The sequence below is a fragment of the Mustelus asterias genome, chromosome 22, assembly GCF_964213995.1.
Source record: "Mustelus asterias chromosome 22, sMusAst1.hap1.1, whole genome shotgun sequence".
Taxonomy (NCBI): domain Eukaryota; kingdom Metazoa; phylum Chordata; class Chondrichthyes; order Carcharhiniformes; family Triakidae; genus Mustelus; species Mustelus asterias.
The window spans coordinates 70,324,232-70,342,476 of record NC_135822.1 but is presented as its reverse complement, the minus strand read 5'-3'; the positions used below and the strand labels follow the sequence as shown (position 1 = coordinate 70,342,476).

Below are 18,245 nucleotides of genomic sequence, written 5' to 3'. Positions count from 1 at the left end.
GTTTAAATCACGGATAGATGGATTCCTGATCGGTAAGGGAATTAGGAGTTATAGGGATCAGGCGGGTAAGTGGAACTGAACACTTCAGATCAGCCATGATCTTATTGAATGGCGGGGCAGGCTCGAGGGGCTAGATGGCCGACTCCTGCTCCTATTTCTTATGTTCTTATGTTTACATTAACAATGAAGTTACTGTGAAAATCCCCTAGTCGCCACACTCCGGCGCCTGTTCAGGTACACTGAGGGACAGTAATCACATTGTCAACTGTGATGTTGCTAAGACCTATCGCCCAGTGAATGGAGATCACCAGCAGCCACTGGCTGGAGATCTGCCTCCATCAATCCAGTGATGGTCAATGACATTTTACCCAGCATCACCCTGGCTAACATACAGCTCAGATTGGAGGTTACTCATCTGGGAGTGTGAGCCCGTACTGAGGGAGTGCTGCACTGTCACACCACATGTTGAACCAAGCTCCTGTCTACACTCAATGGTTTCTGTAAAAGAACCCAAGGCACTGTTTTCAACAAGGGATGTGGTCTTTATTCACTGGCTGACCTCTCCAAAGTCATTGGCCTCAGTTTCAGGGTGGACAATCTCTCGGATCAGTGGCATTGAGGAACAGCCAATGGTTAATGCTGACGTGGGCATCGCTGCCGTCTCTGACAACTTGAACTTTGTAACCTGCAAAGTGAAGAATAAAAGTCCACACCGCCTGAGAGAACAGCAGAGAAAACACTCTGTCCGTGACTGCAAAGGTGTCTCGTTGGGCTGAGTATGGTATGTGTGTGTCTGAGTGAGATTGTATCTGTGTTTGTGAGGATACATTATTTCATCTGGGAATATGTTGTTGGTGAGATTACCGGGATTAATGTTGTATTTGTTACCGGATGTTCTCTAACATTGATCAGAATAGATTGCTTGGTTTACAGGTTGTTAATTAGACACATTCAGCATTAAGAACAGGGAGCTGGGAGACCCGGCTGGAACACACAATATTTGCTTCTGTGTCCAGGGTGTCCACAAGCCTGCTCCTGAGTAAAGAGGCTGTAATTGAAGCATTAAGAAGTAGCTCTGCAGAAATGGGAGAAGTGGAGACAGCAATGTTCCACATCCTGAAGCAGCTCAGGGTGAACACGGATTCTCCCGCTCACTGACAATGTTCAGCAGTAGCTCCCAGATCCAAACAGAGAAGGGCAGCAAATACATGGGAATAGCAGCCCCTGTTGACAAGATCCCTCATGACAGGCTGGTGAAGAAGATTAAATCTCACAGGATCAGGGGTGAACGAGCGAAATGGATACAGAACTGGCTTAGCCATAGAAAACAGAGGGTCGCGGTGGAAGGGTGTTTTTCTGAATGGAGGTCTGTAACTCATGGTGTTCCTCAGGGATCAGTGCTGGGACTTCTGCTGTTTGCAATATATATAAATGACTTGGAAGAAAACGTAGCTGGTCTGATTAGCAAGTTTGCAGATGATACTAAGATTGGCGGAGTTGCGGATACTGATGAAGATTGTCAGAGAGTGCAGCAGGATACAGATAGGCTGGAAAATTGGGTGGAGAAATGGCAGATGGAATTTAATCCAGACAAATGTGAGGTGATGCATTTTGGTAGATCCAATTCAGGTGGGAGCTATACAATAAATGGCAGAACCATCAGGAGCATCGACACACAGAGAGATCTGGGAGTACAGGTCCTCAGATCCTTAAAAGTGGCAGCACAGGTGGAATAGGTGGTGAGGAAAGCATATGCCATGCTTGTCTTCATCGGACGGGGCATCGAGTATGAAAGTTGGCAAATTATATTACAGTTGTATAAAACATTGGTTAGGCCACATTCGGAATATTGTGTCCAATTCTGGCGTCACGCTACCAGAAGGACATGGAGGCTTTGGAGTGAGTACATGTTGCCTGGTATGGAGGGTATTAGCTATGAGGAGAGATTGAATAAACTGGGATTGTTCTTCCTGGAAAGACGGAGGCTGAGGGACGATCTGATAGAAGTTTATAAAATTATGAAGGGTATGGATAGGGTGAAGAGTTGGAAGCTTTTTCCCAGGGCAGAAATGACAATTACAAGGGGGCACAAGTTCAAGATCAGGGGGGGAAGGTTCAGTGGAGAGGTGCGGGGGAAGTTTCTTCGACAGAGAGCATTGCCAAGTGAGGTGGTTGAGGCAGATACGTTAGTGATATTTAAGGCTTCCCTGGATAGACACATGAACAGGAGGGGAATCGAGGAATATAAGCGGTTAGTCTAGATCGGAGAATGTGATGAACACAGGCTTGGCGGGCCGAAGGGCCTGTTCCTGTGCTTTTTTTAAATTTGACTTATTATTGTCACGTGTATTAACAAACAGTGAAAAGTATTGTTTCTTGCACGCTATACAGACAAAAGATACCGTTCATAGAGAAGGAAATGAGAGAGTGCTGAATGTAGTAACGAGAGTAAAAGATAGAATTAGAAGTTATGCTCGGCACAGCTTGCAAGGAGTTGCCTCGTCCGGTGCCACCAGTTCTTTGTTCATTGTTCTAACCCCTCCAAGCCACTCACCCTCCTGACTTGGACAGATATCAGCCATTCCTTCACTGTCGCTGGGTCAAAAGCTTGGAACTCCTTCCCTACAGTGGGGGGATTAGAAGTTTGTGACTTTAGCAGGATTGGAGTTGTATGTCCTGAGGTGAAGTCTACCTGACTGTAAACTGCTGGAGCAGCCTTTTCCTTGGTGCACAGCAAAGGGTGTTAGTGGCGGGAGACTGGTGCTGGGCTGGATTACTGCCCCTCCCAGTAATGCTTATTTCTCAATACATACGTCACGAGTCTGTCCGAAACATGTAGAGGCTTTGAGTTGAGTTATCACCTTGTGCAATCTTAAAATGGACAATTGGTTTGTGGGGATGATGGTGAGTTTGTAACATCAGGATTGTGAGATGCATCCCTTGTTCCATTCCCTTTTTAATTGGTCATCCTAACCCAATCACTTGTCAAGTTATCCCTCAATCCTCTCCATAAAATGTATCCAATTTTCTCTGGATGTTGCGGAGGGTTGGGTGGGGGGGGGGGGGGGGGGGGGGTGCAGGGGGGCTGGTTACTGAGCAAGCATTGTGGGGTGTCCAATAGGAACTGCCCTGATTTTCCCACTCTCTACCCATCCATTAACAGAAAGATGTTTTCTTTCATTCCAATTTCCCCCTTTATCAATGGTTGTGTATTTTCCCAACCCATCAACCTGGAAACATTCTAATCCTCTGTTACCAACTTGCACAGTAAACGCAAGGTAAGATGGACATACATGTACAGGAGCACACGCATGCAAATGTGGAGGAGGGGAAAGGGAGGTGGTTCAGTACATGGCCTTAATAACAAAACCAGTATGGGTTTGACATGTGTCCAGTGTCCAGAATCATGAGTGAACTGGAATGTTCCTTTCACCGTGTCATAGATCTGCCTCACGGAGTCATAAAGGTTCACAGCATGGAAACAGGCCCTTTTTTTAATCCCTCACCTCGTCCCAATCCCGTCTAACCATCGTACCCATGTAACTGTCTAAACGCTTTTTAAAAGAGAAAATTGTACCCGCCTCTACTACTACCTCTGGCAGCTCGTTCCAGACACTCACCACCCTCTGTGTGAAAAAATTGCTGCTCTGGACCATTTTTATCTCTCCCGTCTCACCTTAAACCTATGCCCTCTAGTTTTAGACACCCCTACCTTTGGGAAAAATCTATTGACTATCTAGCTGATCTTTGCCCCTGATTATTTGATAAGATCACTCCTCAGCTCCAGAGAAAAAAGTCCCAGTCTATCCAAACTCTCCTTATAACTCAATCCATCAAGTCCTGGTAGCTTCCTCATAAATCTTTTCTACACTCGTTCGAGTTTAATAATATTCTTTCTATAATAGGGTGACCAGAACTGTACACAGTATTCCAGGTGTGGCCTTACCAATGTCTTGTACAACTTCAACAAGACGTCCCAACTCCTGTATTCAATGTTCTGACCAATGAAACCAAGCATGCCGAATGCCTTCTTCAGCATTCTGTCCACCTGTGACTCCACATTCAAGGAGCTATGAACCTGTACCCCTCGATCTCTTTGTTCGATAACTCTCCCCAACGCCCTACCATTAACTGAGTAAGTCCTGCCCTGGTTCGATCTACTAACTAGCATCACCTTGCATTTATTCATCGTAACATGCCTCATAACAGCAGGCTGACAATTTAACAAGCAATGATATGGTATGATCAGCAACAGGCAATAACCCTGACTATTAACAGCAACAGCCAGCATTCAATGGGGACGGTGTGATGCAACCTTTCCCAGTAACGTGATTGGCAGGCATCCAGACAGAATGAGGTGTAAATAGCCCTATTTTCAGGAAACAGCTTATCTAGAGGACTGAGCGATCAGTGGAGGTGTACAGGTGCTAATTTTGAGTGTCACAGAAGGTGAGAGATGTAAACAGCACAAAAACACAGCGTGGAGGAGCATCAAAGAGGACGATATAATTGGCAGCAGCTGCAGAAGAAGGCAGGCATTGTAACATCTAAGATCCGAGAGACCAGGTTAACACCCCACAGCCAAGAGGCCGTTGTAACATCTAAGCAGCGTTCGAGCCAAGGTGATGAAGAAACCTTTGGAAAGGCAATTAAAATATCTTCACTCCACCAGGAGAAGACATTTCCCAAACTTGATCATCCGCCTTGTGGTCTGTGGTATTGACTTATAGATTCATTCAATTTGGATGTTATTTGGGACTGGGAAGTCTTAAAGAGTTCAGGGATTGTGGATATATCTTGGAATAAGGAGTAATTTTATATAAACCGTGTGTGTTTAGTAATTCATATATTTAACTGTCTTGGATTATTACAGTGCTATTCATGTGTATTTGTCTTTTCTTTAGTTTAATAAATAGTCTTGAGTAATTGTTACACGGTGACTGGGCAGGTAATTCTCACTGGGAGTTTCACATCATTCCAAACACAAAACTATAGAACTAAAATTTAGTTATTATTGTCACAAGTAGGCTTATATTAACATTGCAATGAAGTTAGTGTGAAACGAGCATATTCGATTCCCAGCTTGGGTCACTGTCAGTGTGGAGTTTGCACTGTGTTCTCCCCGTGTCTGCGTGGGTTTCCTCCGGGTGCTCTGGTTTCCTCCCACAGTCTGAAAGACGTGCAGGTTAGATGTATTTCTCCCTCAGTGTACCCGAACAGGCGCCGGAGTTTGGTGACTTGGGGATTTTCACAGTAATTTCATTGCAGTGTTAATGTGAACCGACTTTGACAATAATACATAAACTTAAACTTGAGTGCATTCCTCAACATGTTCTCTTCTTCTTCCCTCAACTCCCACTCCACACCAACCCAACAGAACCTGTTTGTGTGCGTGACTCTGCTGCTTCTGGCTGTGGAACATGGAGAATCATCCTGCTACAGGGCAAATCAAGAGCAAAGTACGTCCTGAACCTTTCCAAACTTTACACTCGATCTGGGCAAAAAGAGCTAAACATGGGAACTGTGGCTCTGTACATCCACTCGCCAATTGGGTGTTGCCAATGGTGATGGGCTCCAATGCCATCATGGTGGAGTGTGATTCCTACTCTCACCTCAATGCTCCAAGCCACATGGACCTTTCCCTCACGGATTGCCTTTCATACTCCCACTTCCCCGAGGGTCCAAGAAGGAATCGACCAATATCCTGTCTTGCCAAACTAGCAAGCTCCTACTCCAGGGCCAAACCTTGGCTCTTCAACATAAATGTAGATGCGGCCTACAAACAGGCCGAGGGCTCATTGTGGTAATCATGGAAACAGTCTTCCAGCACATTGCCCAAAGTCAGACCCTAACAAGTGATGAGTCTGTTCCTGACCTTTAACCCAGCCCCAAGCAGAAGGAGACAGCCAGGAGTCACAGGGTAGATCGTAACTGTTCCGAGATTCCAGGCTGTCAAATGCTCAGGGAGAGATCCACCTGGAAAAGGAAGCTGGTTCTTGCCAGATCCATAGAGCTCAGTGACGGACATTAATGTGACCCAGCTCCCCAGGCAATCCTTCCAAAGCACAACGCTCAATGTTTACCCATTATGCTGCTTCAGTCTTTGATGAGACATTGACAGACTAATCTCTCTCTCTCTCTCTCTCTTTCTCTCTCTCTATCACTCCAGGTGTGCCTGCAATGACAAAATTGCAGCAATGTAGAGACCTGGATGATGGAACCTGGCATGAAACGGGGGACACCTGGATAAACTCTAACTGCGATTCTTGTTCCTGCAGCTGGCCACTGATGGAGTGTTGTCAATCGTAAGTCACCCTCTGCTGCTCCACCTCGAGTCTCTCTGATGCGTCATTCTGCATTGGTGCTTCTTATTAAAGCACAAAGTGGACATGATTCAACAGCCAGACATCGAGGGCCGTTCTGCCGTGTTGTTCTAATTATATAAAGACACCAATCACTCAGACAGTAATGATCTCAACCAGGCCCAGGAGGTTGGCCTCTTGGAGTATGAGCTCCCTGATTGAGGTAATGATTGCTCTGCCCAATCAGGGAGTCTCACCTGTGAATATAACTGGGAGTGTCGGATCCACTGGCACTCTGGATTCTGACTGTGTTCCTGAAGCACTCTGGGAGTGGTGTAGGATTTGTAAATAAAGGGAATCTGGTGAAGGGACACCGGCCTGTGAGGAGTTATTTCACAGACGGGATTGTGTAACCGGGCTGTGGGTCTATTTGTAGACACTAGTCACATGGGGACATTTAGAATGAATGAACGGATTCAAGCTATGCTGATTGGCTAAAATGAATCAAGGACTGGATCACATGACACACTTCCCTCCTGGTGATGTCATGTTGCCATCTCTATTAGCAGTGATAGAGCAAGACCCAGCATAGTTTACACATTGAGAAACAACGCAGCATGAGTGGTTTGTGAGCAGCAGATAGGAGTAGAGAATATCTCACCAGCGCTCTGCATTGCACACAACTTTCAGCACACAGGCACCCATACAATGGAGGCAAGGCTTGGAGGGGGATAGAATGGGAGTGGGAGGAGGGGCAAATCATTCCAATGCAGAGATGTCCCACTGTAGCACAGACCTCCGCCATCAAGCGAGAGCGTGGAGATGAACAGAGGGGTGGAGATGGAGGGAGGGGTGGAGATGGAGGGAGGGATGGAGATGGAGGGAGGGTGGAGTTGGAGGGAGGGTGGAGATGGAGGGAGGGTGGAGATGGAGGGAGGGGTTGGGATGGAGGGAAGAGTAGAGATGGCGGGGAGAGGTGGGGATGGAGTGAGGGGTGGAGATGAAGGGAGGGGTTGGGATGGAGGGAGGAGTAGAGATGGTGGGGAGAGGTGGGGATGGAGGGAGTGTTGCAATGAAGAGATATTCTGTGGTCTACTTCTTTTGTCAGGACCCATGGTAAATCTGAACTCTGCTCTTGCCGGTTTCCAATTGGCTCGTCAGGAACTGCTGGGGCATTGTGGGGAAAGAAAGAATATTCTCAATATTTGTTACTCACTTTACAGGAGTTATTTGTGGAATTGTTGAGTGAAACAGTACAGGAGAAATGTAACCCTCACTGCTGTGAGATTTCTGATACATTACCCCTCTGTCATTTCCAGCTATTCAAGACCAGTCCAATATCCAGAGGATTGTGTCTCAGTTTTTGACCGTGAGAATTGTCGCTACAGAGTCCACAAGAGGAATGATCCTTCCATCGAATGTCCAGTGTTCGGTAGTGTAGGGAAATGAGAATCATTACAATTGTTCTCCAATATGATACGAACTCAACAGATTCACGGGATATCAAAGCACGATGGGAACCTGGGGGAACCTTGTCTCCTCAATGAAACATCTGTATTACAATAAAGCTATTTCACTGTAGTTCTATTCTCAAATCTCATCCATCATTCCAACAAGAAATGTCTGCACGTGTCTGTCTGTGCATGTGTGAGCGTGTCGGTGTGTGTCCGTGTGAGAAAGTGGGGCAGGCAAATGACATAGGGTAACAGAGAATATAGAAGCGTGTGCAAGAGAGAGGGTGTGGGTGCATGCGGCAGTGAGAGTCAGGGGGCCCACAAGTGTGTGTGACAGAGTGTGTCTATCTGAGCAATTGTTCATGGACATTAGACCACACCCCAGGGTTTTTTGGTAGCTTTCCTGTTGAATGGTTTCACAGATAAAGAATGTGTGTGAAATGGGTGCTTGCCTGGACCAAACAGAGAGGGACAAGAAGGGGGAGAGAAACTGAAGTCAATCAGGTCTTGGGGGGATTTGAAGCCATGCATTCACACAGTAACCTGGACATGTTGCCTCTTCTTGTTTATTTGTTGTTATTTCTTATTCTAGTTTTTTATTAGTGTCACAAGCATGCTTACATCAACAACACAATGAAGTTCCTGTGAAATTCCCCCAGTCGCCACATTCCGGCGCCTGTTCGGGTTATACTGAGGGAGAATTTACCATGACCAATGCACCCTAACCAGCACGTCTTTCAGACTGTGGGAGGAAGCGGGAGCACCCGGAGGAAACCCACGCAGACACGGGGAGAACATACAAACTCAGCACAGACAGTGACCCAAGCCGGGTATCGAACTCGGGTCCCTGGAGCTGTGGGGCAGCAGTGCTAACCGCTGTGCCACCCTGCCGCCCCTCGTGTTCCTTTCTTCTGGAGACTGGCATGTTTATATATAATCTGACAACTATTAATCCGGAACCATATACAGACTGCAAGTGCTGCCAGTATGGACGCTGTCTCCACCTGGAGTCCACTCCACAATCTAATGCCATGTGACTCTCTACGTCATAGCGGGGCTGCACTGCTCCCCAATCCCACATGAACCTTTGCTCTGCTGATCATCTTTATACACCAATGACAATGCTCCAGACCCTTCATAACATAGAGAAGAGTGTGTAGATGAGACAACACCACAGGGAACAGGCTTCAGTGCAACACCCTCAGGGTAATAAAGAACTCTGCAAAGTCTACACTGTTCACACCACCTCATATGATCCTCCGACACAAATCTTACATTGTCCAGCCACCATGTTCGTTGAGTGACTGGAGATGTTCAGGTCACATCCGTGGACATACAAATGACCGACTAAACGGAGATTCAGCAAGATGCCATAGACATAGAAACATCTGCCCCAGACTAGTACCAGACAGATCAGGCAAAAACAAGATAGAGAGCGAGCGAAGCCCAGATTAAACTGCATGTATTTCAATGCAAGAGGCCTGACAGGCAAGGCAGATGAACTCAGGGCATGGATGGGTACATGAGACTGGGATATTATAGCAATTACTGAAACATGGCTAAGGGAGGGACAGGACTGGCAGCTCAATGTCCCAGGGTACAGATGCTACTGGAAAGATAGAACAAGAGGTAAGAGAGGAGGGGGAGTTGCACTTTTGATTAGGGAAAACATCACGGCCGTACTGAGAGGGATATATCCGAGGGTTCGGCCACTAAGTCTATATGGGTAGAACTGAGAACTGAGAAGGGGGAAATCACTTCGATAGGGTTGTACTATAGGCCCCCAAATAGTCAGCGGGAAATTGAGGAGCAAATATGTAAGGTGATTACAGATAGCTCCAAGGAAAATAGGGTGATTATAGTCGGGGATTTTAACTTTCTCAACATTGACTGGGACAACCATAGCATCAGAGGGTTGGATGGAGAGAATTTTTTTGAGTGTATTCAGGAGGAATTTCTCATTCAGTATGTGGATGGCCCGACTCGAGAGGGGGTAAAACTTGACCTCCTCTTGGGTAATAAGGAAGGGCAGGTGACAGAAGTGTTAGTGAGGGATCACTTTGGGACCAGTGACCATAATTCTATTCGTTTTAAGACAGCTATGGAAAATGCTAGGCCTGCCCAAAAGTTAAAATTCTAAATTGCGGCAAGGCCAATTTTGATGGTATCAGGCAGGAACTTTCAAAAGTTAATTGGGGAAGTCTGTGGGAAGGCAAAGGGATGTCTGCTCAGTGGGAGGCTTTCAAAGGTGTGTTAACCAGTGTTCAGGTGAAGCACATTACTCTTAGAGTGAAGGGCAAGGCTGGGAGAAGTAGGGAACCCTGGATGACTCGGGATATTGAGGCCCTGATCAATAAGAAGAAGGAGGCACATGACGTGCATAGGCAGCTGGGATCAATTGAATCCCTTGAACAGTATAGGGGGTGTAGGAGTAGAGTTAAGAGAGAAATCAGGAGAGCAAAAAGGGGACACGAGATTGTTTTAGCAGATAAGGCAAAGGAGAATCCAAAGGGCTTCTACAAATACATAAAGGGCAAAAGAGTAACATGGGAGAGAGTAGGGCCTCTTAAGGATCAACAAGGTCATTGATGTGCGGATCCACAAGAGATCCTAAATGAATATTTCTCATCAGCATTTACTTGGGGAACTTGGGGAGCTAAATAGTGATGTCTTGAAGAGTGTACATATAACAGAGAAGGAGCTGCTGGAAGTCTTAAAGTGCATCAAGGTAGATAAATCCCCAGGACCTGATGAAGTGTATCCCAGGACATTGTGGAGGCGAGGGAGGGAATTGTGGGTCCCTTAGCAGAGATACTTGAATCATCGATTGTCACAGGTGAAGTGCTTTAAGATTGGAGGATGGCAAATGTTGTGCCTTTGTTTAAAAAGGGCTGCAGGGAAAAGCCTGGGAGCTACAGGCCGGTGCGCTTCAAATCTGTAGTGGAAAAGTTGTTGGAAGGCATTTTGTGAGACAGGATCTACAGGCATTTAGAGATGCAAGGACTGATTAGGGACAGTCAACATGGCTTTGTGAGTGGAAAATCATGTCTCACAAATTTGATTGAGTTTTTTGAAGGGGTAACCAAAAAGGTAGATGAGGGCAGTGCAGTTGATGTTGTCTACATGGACTTTAGCAAGGCCTTTGACGAGGTACCGCATGGTAGGTTGTTGCATAAGGTTAAATCTCACGGGGTCCAGGGTGAGGTAGCTAAATGGATACAAAATTGGCTTGATGACCATGGTTGTAGAGGGTTGATTTTCAAACTGGAGGCTTGTGACTAGCATTGTGCCTCAAGGATCTGTGCTGCGTCCACTGTTATTGGTCATTTATATTCATGATTTAGATGAGAATATAGGAGGCATGGTGATTAAGTTTACAGATGACACCAAGATTGGTGGAACAGTGGACAGTGAAGAAGGTTATCTTGATCAATTGGGCCAATGCGCTGACTCATGGCAGATAGAGTTTAACTTAGATAAATGCGAAGTGATGCATTTTGGTAAATTGAACCAGGGCAGGACTTACTCAGTTTATGATCGGGCATTGGGGAGAGTTATAGAACGAAGAGATCCAGGGGTGCATGTTCATGGCTCATTGAAAGTGGAGTCACAGTTGGACAGAGTGGTCAAGAAGGCATTCAACATGCTTAGTTTCATTGATCAGAACATTGAATACAGGAGTTGGGGCGTCTTGTTGAATTTGTACAAGACATTGGTAAGGCCACACTTGGAGGAAAGTGCACCATTCTGGTCACCCTTTTATATAAAGTATATTATTAAACTAGAACGAGTGCAGAAAAGATTTGCTCGGATGTTACAGGGACATGGTGGTTTGGGTTATAAGGAGAGGCTGGATTCACTGGAACTTTTTTCTCTGGAGCGTAGGAGGCTGAAGGAAGAACTGTAAAATAATGAGGGACATAGATCAGCTCGATAGTCAATGTTGTTTCCCAAAGCTGGGGAGTCTAAAAATGGAGAGCATTGGTTTCAGTTGAGAGGGGGAAGATAAAAAAGAGTCAGGAGAGGCATTTGTTCCACAGCGAGGATGGTGAGTATTTGGATCAAGCTGCCAGGGGTAGTAGTAGAGGTGGGTACAATTTTGTCCTTTAAAAAGCGTTCAGACAGTTGCATGGGTAGGATGGCTATAGAGGGATATGGGCCAAAAGTGGGAAATTGGGACTCGCTTAGGGGCTTAAAAGGAAGGGGCGGCATGGACAAGTTGGGCCAAAGAGACTGGTTCCATGCTGTAAACCTCTATGACTCTATGACATAGAAATGTAGATGTGGAGATGCCGGCGTTGGACTGGGGTAAACACAGTAAGAAGTTTAACAACACCAGGTTAAAGTCCATCCCACCATCAGACTCACCATGGACTACTCTCTGGAATCAGTTGCATTCTTGGACACACACATCTCCATTAAGGACGGTCACCTCAGCACCTCACTGTACCGCAAGCCCACGGATAACCTCACGATGCTCCACTTCTCCAGCTTCCACCCTAAACACGTTAAAGAAGCCATCCCCTACGGACAAGCCCTCCGTATACACAGGATCTGCTCGGATGAGCAGGATCGCATCAGACACCTCCAGACACTGAAAGATGCCCTCATAAGGACAGGATATGGCGCTCGACTCATCGATCGACAGTTCCGACGCGCCACAGCGAAAAACCGCACCGACCTCCTCAGAAGACAAACACGGGACACGGTGGACAGAGTACCCTTCGTCGTCCAGTACTTCCCCGGAGCGGAGAAGCTACGGCATCTCCTCCGGAGCCTTCAACATGTCATTGATGAAGAAGAACATCTCGCCAAGGCCATCCCCACACCCCCACTTCTTGCCTTCAAACAACTGCACAACCTCAAACAGACCATTGTCCGCAGCAAACTACCCAGCCTTCAGGAGAACAGTGACCACGACACCACACAACCCTGCCACAGCAACCTCTGCAAGACATGCCGGATCATCGACACAGATGCCATCATCTCACGTGAGAACACCATCCACCAGGTACACGGTACCTACTCTTGCAACTCGGCCAACATTGTCTACCTGATACGCTGCAGGAAAGGATGTCCCGAGACATGGTACACTGGGGAAACCATGCAGACGCTGCGACAACGGATGAATGAACACCGCTCGACAATCACCAGGCAAGACTGTTCTCTTCCTGTTGGGGAGCACTTCAGCGGTCACGGGCATTCGGCCTCTGATATTCGGGTAAGTGTTCTCCAAGCGACACACGACGGCGCAGAGTCGCTGAGCAGAAACTGATAGCCAAGTTCCGCACACATGAGGACGGCCTCAACCGGGATATTGGGTTCATGTCACACTATCTGTAACCCCCACACCTTGCCTGGACCTGCGGAGTCTCACTGGCTGTCCTGTCTGGAGACGAAACGCATCTCTTTAGCCTCTCTTGATGCTCGTTCCACTCACATTGCTTGTATCTTGAAGACTTTATTAGCTGTAAGGATTCGCATTCCAACCATTATTCATGTAAATTGAGTTTGTGTCTTTATATACCCTGTTTGTGACCAGAATTCCCATTCACCTGAAGAAGGGGCTTACAGCTCCGAAAGCTTGTGTGGCTTTTGCTCCCAAATAAACCTGTTGGACTTTAACCTGGTGTTGTTAAACTTCTTACAAAGAAATTTAGAAGCAGGAGGAGGCCATTCAGCCCTTCGAGCCTCCTCCATCCTGATCCCACCTTCCCCCCCAGATCCCTTGATCCCTTGAGCCCTGAGACTAGTTTCTTCTTGAGGGACACCAGGGGAGACACATGGAGGAGCGGCAGGAGGAAGGGGGAGTGGGGAGATATCTGTTACATTTGGAGCATTGCAGCTAATGGAAGAGCCATTGACAGACTGAGACATTGGTACAGAAATGTGAAAGAGGTTTGCGGATGTGGAGAGTGTCGACAGTGAGTGGAAACTCATGCTGCCATTGTGCTCAGAGTACATCTTCATTTTTCTAACACTCCGGCGACGCCGGGGTACATCCAGGACACACACAGCAGAGGTGGAGGCAGCCTGCTGTCTGCTACACCCCGTTCCCTCTTATGACCTTGGCAGCTGTCCTCTGGAGGTGTGAATCCTGGACTGCCCCCGGCCTGATAAGGGTCTCCAGCTCAGGGAGGAGGTTCCCTCTCCTCAGCCTGATGTACAACACCAATCACTCCAGCTTCCCTGTCCCCCATCGCATTTAGTCTCCAGAACGCAAGGTTCCACCCAGGAATACATAACAGCGGCAAATTGTTCCCAGTTCCACAGAGTTACTCTGTCCCCACACCGTGACCAGCCATGGAACTGAGGAGAAAGATCTTTCTTTCACAGTGACATTCTCCTTTTCGCTCTCCGTGCTTGGGCCTCTCACACTGGTGCACAGCACTGCTCCAGCCCCCCGGCTAAACATTCTGCACCCACCCAGCGCCTACCCTGCAGAGTATTCCTCCTCACTCCTGAACCCACTCACACTGCTACACAGCACTGCACCAGACAGCAATCACACTGTCAACTGTGATGTTGCTAAGACTTATCGCCCAGTGAATGGAGATCACCAGCAGCCACTGGCTGGAGATCTGCCTCCAGTGATGGTCTTTGACATTTGATTGGATCTGGAGAATGGGGATTGGGTGAGGCTGTTTGAGGATGAATCAATTTCCGCAATGTGGGAGTCTTTCAAATATTAGTTGATTGGAATTCAGGACTGGAGTGTACCTGTGAGGATGAAGGATAAGTGTGGCGAGTATTGGGAACCCTGGATAATGAGAAACATTATGAGACTTGTCAAAAAGAAAAAGGAAGCACTCGTAAGGTCTGAAGGCGGTGGACAATGAAGCCCTTCAAGAATATAAAGAACGTAGGAAAGGACTTAAGGAAGGAGTTAGGAGGGCTAAAAGGGGTCATGAAAAGTCCTTGGCAAGCAGGATGAAGGAAAATCCCAAGGCATTTTATAGGTAGGTAAAGAGCAAGGGTAGCCAGGGAAAGGGTTGGTGCACTGAAGGATAGTGGAGGGAATCTACGTATGGAATCAGAGGAAATGGGTGAGATACTAAATGAATCCTTTGCCTCAGTATTCACCAAAGAGAGGGACTTGATGGATGAGGAGCCGAGGGTAGGTTGTGTAGATATTCTGGGTTATATCGATATCGAAAAGGAATAGGTATTGGGTGTCTTAAAAAAGCATTAAACTAGATAAGTCCCCAGAGCCTGATGGGATCTACCCCAGAATACCGATGGACACAAGGGCGGAAATTGCTGCGGCCTTAAGAGAAATCTTTGTATCCTCATTGGCCACAGGTGAAGTTCCAGGGGACTGGAGGATAGCCAATGTTGTTCCATTGTTTAAGAAGGGCAGCAGGGATAATCCAGGAAATTATAGGCCAGTGAGCCTTACGTCAGTGATAGGGAAATTATTGGAAAAGATTCGTAGGGAAAGGATTTACTCACATTTGGAAACAAATGGAGTTATTAGTGATGGACAGCATGGTACTGTGAAGGAGAGGTCATGCCTCACTAACTTGATCGAGTTTTTCGGGGAAGTGACGAAGATGATAGATGAGGGAAAGGCAGTGGATGTTGTATACATGGACTCAGTAAAGCCTTTGACAAGGTACCTCATGGCAGACAAGTACAAAAGGTGAAGTCACGGGATTAGAGTAGAGCTGGCAAGATGGATACAGAACTGCCTTGGACATAGAAGACAGAGGGTAGCAGGAGAGAGGTGATTTTCTGAATGGAAGGCTGTGACTAGCGGTGTTCCTCATGGATCAGTTCTGAGACCTTTGTTGTTCATTGTTTATATAAATGATTTGAAGGAAAATGTAGCTGGTATGATTAGTAACTTTGCAGATGACACAAAAAATTGCTGGAGAGGCAGGTAGTGAAGAGGATGGTCAGAGGATACAGCAAGATATAGACTGGTTGGAGACCTGGGCAGAGGAATAACAGATGGAGTTCAATCCAGACAGGTGTAAGATCATGCATTTTGGAAGGCCCAATACATGTAGGAGTAAATGGTAGAACCCTTAGGAGTATTGACAGGCAGAGAAACCTGGGCGTTCATGTCCACTGAACACAGAAAGTGGCAAAGCAGGTGGATCAGGTAGTCAAGGAGGCATACGGCATGTTTGCCTTCATCGGTTGGGGCACTGAGTCTAAAAATAGGCAGGTCATGCTGCAGCTGTACAGAAACTTAGTTCGGCCTCATTTAGAACATTGTGTACAATTCTGGTTGCCACACTACCAGAAGGATGTGGAATCTTTGGAAAGGGTACAAAAGAGGTTTACCAGGATGTTGACTGGTCTGGAGGGTATTAGCTATGAGGAGAGGTTGGATGAACTCGGTTTGTTCTCACTGGAACGATGGAGATTGAAGGGTGACCTGATCGAGGTTTACAAGATTATGAGCGGCACGGACAGATTGGATCATCAGATGCTCTTTCCTCGGGGAGAAAAGTCAAGTACGAGGGGACATAGGTTTAAGGTGGGGAAAAGTTTAGAGGAGATGTGTGAGGCAAGCTTTTTACACAGAGGGTGGTGAATGTCTGGAATGCGCTGCCCGGGGAGGGGGTGGGAGCAGGTACAATAGCGGCATTTAAGGGGCATCTAGACAAATACACAAATAGGATGGGAATGGAAGGATACGGACTCTGTAAGTGCGTGCAGTTTAGGTGAGGCAGACACCATGATCGGCACAGGCTTGGAGGGCTGAAGGGCCTGTTCTTGAGCTGTATTTTTCTTTGTTCTTTGTACTTCGTAGCCACCATCACTCTGGTTCACATGCAGCACAGATTGGAAGTTACTCACCTGGCAGTGTGAGCCCGTACTGAGGGAGTGCTGCACTGTCACACCACATGTTGAACCAAGCTCCTGTCTACACTCACTGGTTTCTGTAAAAGAACCCAAGGCACTGTTTTCAACAAAGATTGAGGAGGTGTCCTTTGTGTTGTGGTCTTTATTCACTGGCTGACCTCTCCAAAGTCATTGGCCTCAGTTTCAGGGTGGACAATCTCTCGGATCAGTGGCGTTGAGGAACAGCCAATGGTTAGTGCTGACGTGGGCATCGCTGCCGTCTCTGACAACTTGAACTTTGTAACCTGCAAAGTGAAGAATAAAAGTCCGCACCGCCTGAGAGAACAGCAGAGAAAACACTCTGTCCGTGACTGCAAAGGTGTCTCGTTGGGCTGAGTATGGTATGTGTGTGTCTGAGTGAGATTGTATCTGTGTTTGTGAGGATACATTATTTCATCTGGGAATATGTTGTTGGTGAGATTACCGGGATTAATATTGTTTTGTTACCGGATGTTCTCTAACATTGATCAGAATAGGTTGCTTGGTAAACGGGTGACTTTACAGGTTGTTAATTAGACACATTCAGCATTAAGAACAGGGAGCTGGGAGACCCGGCTGGAACACACAATATTTGCTTCTGTGTCCAGGGTGTCCACAAGCCTGCTCCTGAGTAAAGAGGCTGTAATTGAAGCATTGTGGAGTGGCAAATACCTCTCAGAGCTCTGCAGAAATGGGAGAAGTGGAGACAGCAATGTTCCACATCCTGAAGCAGCTCAGTGTGAACACGGATTCTCCCGCTCACTGACAATGTTCAGCAGTAGCTCCCAGATCCAAACAGAGAAGGGCAGCAAATACATGGGAATAGCAGCCCCTGTTGACAAGATCCCTCATGACAGGCTGGTGAAGAAGATTAAATCTCACAGGATCAGGGGTGAACTAGCGAAATGGATACAGAACTGGCTTAGCCATAGAAAACAGAGGGTCGCGGTGGAAGGGTGTTTTTCTGAATGGAGGTCTGTAACTCATGGTGTTCCTCAGGGATCAGTGCTGGGACTTCTGCTGTTTGCAATATATATAAATGACTTGGAAGAAAACGTAGCTGGTCTGATTAGCAAGTTTGCAGATGATACTAAGATTGGCGGAGTTGCGGATACTGATGAAGATTGTCAGAGAGTGCAGCAGGATACAGATAGGCTGGAAAATTGGGTGGAGAAATGGCAGGTGGAATTTAATCCAGACAAATGTGAGGTGATGCATTTTGGTAGATCCAATTCAGGTGGGAGCTATACAATAAATGGCAGAACCATCAGGAACATCGACACACAGAGAGATCTGGGAGTACAGGTCCTCAGATCCTTAAAAGTGGCAGCACAGGTGGAAAAGGTGGTGAGGAAAGCATATGGCACGCTTGTCTTCATCAGACGGGGCATTGAGGATAAAAGTTGGCAAATTATGTCACAGCTGTGTAAAACATTGGTTAGGCCACATTTGGAATCCTGTGTCCAATTCTGGCCTTCCAAAGCACAACGCTCAATGTTTACCCATTATACTGCTTCAGTCATTGATGAGGCATTGACAGATTAATCTCTCTCTCTCTCTCCCTCATTCTCACTCCAGGTCGACCTGGAATGACAACATTTCGGAAACGTAGAGACAGTGATGATGGAACCTGGGATGAAACGGGGGACACCTG

The 18,245-nt window shown here is 46.9% G+C and overlaps 1 protein-coding gene and 1 long non-coding RNA gene across 2 annotated transcripts in view; one reads left to right on the top strand and one right to left on the bottom strand.

Annotated features, from left to right (window-relative positions):
* Positions 1-18,245, bottom strand: part of slc23a2 (solute carrier family 23 member 2) — a 315,342-nt gene that overhangs the window by 88,752 nt on the left and 208,345 nt on the right. The gene's annotated exons all lie outside the window — the stretch shown is intronic.
* Positions 708-7,883, top strand: LOC144510167 (uncharacterized). The gene is made up of 4 exons (XR_013500580.1): positions 708-781; positions 5,378-5,459; positions 6,170-6,305; positions 7,622-7,883. It is a non-coding gene; the product is annotated as an uncharacterized LOC144510167 (long non-coding RNA).